Source organism: Bombus impatiens, unplaced genomic scaffold (assembly GCF_000188095.3).
Source record: "Bombus impatiens unplaced genomic scaffold, BIMP_2.2 scf_0872, whole genome shotgun sequence".
Lineage (NCBI taxonomy): Eukaryota > Metazoa > Arthropoda > Insecta > Hymenoptera > Apidae > Bombus > Bombus impatiens.
In genome coordinates, this window is record NT_177291.1 from 361,434 (window position 1) to 364,337 (window position 2,904).

Sequence of the window (2,904 nt, forward strand, 5' to 3'; positions counted from 1 at the left end):
TATATTCGACCGCTAGCGAGTTAGACAGACTCGTTGTCGTCGTAGCCCTCTAGTGTTGGCGGTTGGTACCAGCGAATCGCCCGGGAGGTGTTGCGCCGCGTTGATACCTCGACCTGTCTGCGTCCTATTGATACCGATCCGCCACATTATTTTCTCTAGTATTTTGGAAAACACAGGAAGTAGATTAGTTCTGTCCGAGCAGCCGAGCTAAGCGGACGTAAAAAACAGTGCTTCAGAAAAAGTGCGGCAAGTGGGAAAACGAAAGTTACGAACGGCTACGCCCATAGCTAAATGGTGGAAACCCGTGTCTTCTCCTAAGAAGACTATAAGCAAACCTAACATGAAAAAACACATCTCACCGATAAAAATTATTAACAAAGACGAACAATACTACATAAATAAAACAACAAACATATCAAAACCAAGTCAACCAATAAACCAAGAACAGGACTGCTCAGTTACAATCGAAGTTGATATGGAAACCAATAAAGAAACAACTCAACAGGATGAAAGCTGGAAGGTGGCGAGCTACAACAAAAAACGAAAAATAACAGGAAATCTAGAAACAGAAAAGCAGCGATGGCTGCAAGAATTACCTTTAAGAAACTCCTTCAGCTCGCTAACGGAAGAAATAGACGATGACCCAACAAGCAAAACCACAACTCAACCAACACACATTACAAAACCACCACCAATATTTGTCGAGGCTCAAATAAAAGATCCGCTTATTGATCGACTAAACAATATAGTTGGGAAGGATAATTACACAATAAAACAAACAAAATTAGAACAAGTAAAAATTCAAACAAATACCCCGGAAAATTATAGGAAAGTGATAAAAGAATTAAAGGAAAAAAATGCTATATACCACACGTACCAGCTCAAAACGGAAAGGAGCTACAAAATAGTTATAAGAGGATTACATCCAAAAATTAACACAGAAAAATTAAGTGACGAATTAGCAAAAATTGGCCATCAAACAAAAACAATAAACAATATGACAAGATACGATACGAAGCAACCATTACCATTATTCTTAATAGAACTTGAACCCAGAACCAATAACAAGGAAATTTATGAAATTAAAAAAATTCTAAACACAATAGTAACAGTGGAACCACCACGCTACAAAAAAGATATTCCACAATGCATGCGGTGCCAAAAATATGGTCACACAAAAAATTATTGTAACAGAAGCCCGGCATGTGTTAAATATGCAAAAAGTCACTTAACAATACACTGCCCATACACAGTAAAAATAGAAGAAGTTAGATATTATAATTGTAACGGAAACCACCCAGCCAGCTATAAAGGATGTGAAATCAGGAAACAACTACAACGTAAACTGTTTCCACCACTTCGCAATAGATCAGTCGATAACTACCAACAACAACAAAGTACAACGGATAACGAAGCAACATTGAAAGCACAAAATGAAATAAAAGCTATAAACAGAAACACAGATTCCCAAGGAAACCGAAGCTGCGCGCAAGTAACCCAAAACATTAGACAAGCAACGCCCATAAACAATCAGAATCAAAGCAACAACAACGAAGACGGTACAGAAATCAAAGAACTACTAAAACAATCCATCAAAAACACCGAAACACTTACAAAAATGATAAGCGAACAAAACGCAGTCCTCAGACAGCAAACGGAACAAATCACAGTCATGCTATAACTACTTACAAACGTGCTGAGCAAAAAATAAGAAATAAAAATGGACATGCTTAAAATAGCAACCTGGAACTCTAACGGCCTACAACAAAGGGCCCTAGAAACTAAAACATTCCTGTACAACAATAATATCGACATACTACTCGTATCAGAAACACACTTCACTACAAAATGTTACATAAAAATATCGTACTATACCATATATGATATCAAGCATCCCTCAGGAAAAGCACACGGAGGCACCGCAGTGTGGCGGGTCGGTATCAATAGGACGCAGACAGGTCGAGGCATCAACGCGGCGCAACACCACCCGGGCGATCCGCTGGTACCAACCGCCAACACTAGAGGGCTACGACAACAACAGAGTCTGCCTATCTCGCTAGCGGTCGAATATACGAGCGAATGATACAAATACGACACCTAGCGAGACTCCCTCTACGTCTAAGGCAGAGACTACCGGGCAAAGCCTCACTGACGAGTCCACCGATAGTCCTGGGACGAAACGCAAAACTCTCTTTACTCTCTCTTTACATCCGCCACAGCAGTAATAATAAAAAACGACATTAAACATCACTTACACAGCCAAGTTAGTAAGGAACATATACAAGCAACCACCGTTACTGTACAAACTAGCAGCAACCATTTACAGTTGTCAGCAGTATATGTACCGCCGCGACACAAAATTACATCACAAATGTGGAAAGAGTACTTTCAACACTTAGGTGACAAGTATATCGCACCTGGAGACTACAACTCAAAGCACACACTATGGGGATCAAGAATCACTACACCACGAGGTAGAACCTTAGAAAAATACATTAGTAACAATAACCTCAATATATTACCCACGGGAAGACTAATACTTTACAGCAAATTCACCAGCCAGCAAATGGCCTGTAGAAGGACGTCGCCGGGGTCTTGGCCCCGAGACTAATCGGCCCCGCGTCTGTTCGACGGATGTCTGTCTCGAGGTGAATTCCCCGCTTCGTGGAAGGAGGGGCGGATGGTCCTGCTGTCCGAAGCCGAGGCGCTCCCCGGACTTGCCTTCCGCCTTCCGGCCGCTGTGCCTCTTGGACGAGGCGGGCAAGCTGCTGGAGAGAGTGGTGGCTGCCCGCTTGGAGTCGCATTCCCGGAGTGTGCCCGGACTGCACGATGGCCAGTTCGGTTTCCGGGGAGGGCGGTCTACAACCGACGCTGTCGCCCGTGCCCGCTCCCTTGTCGAGGAGG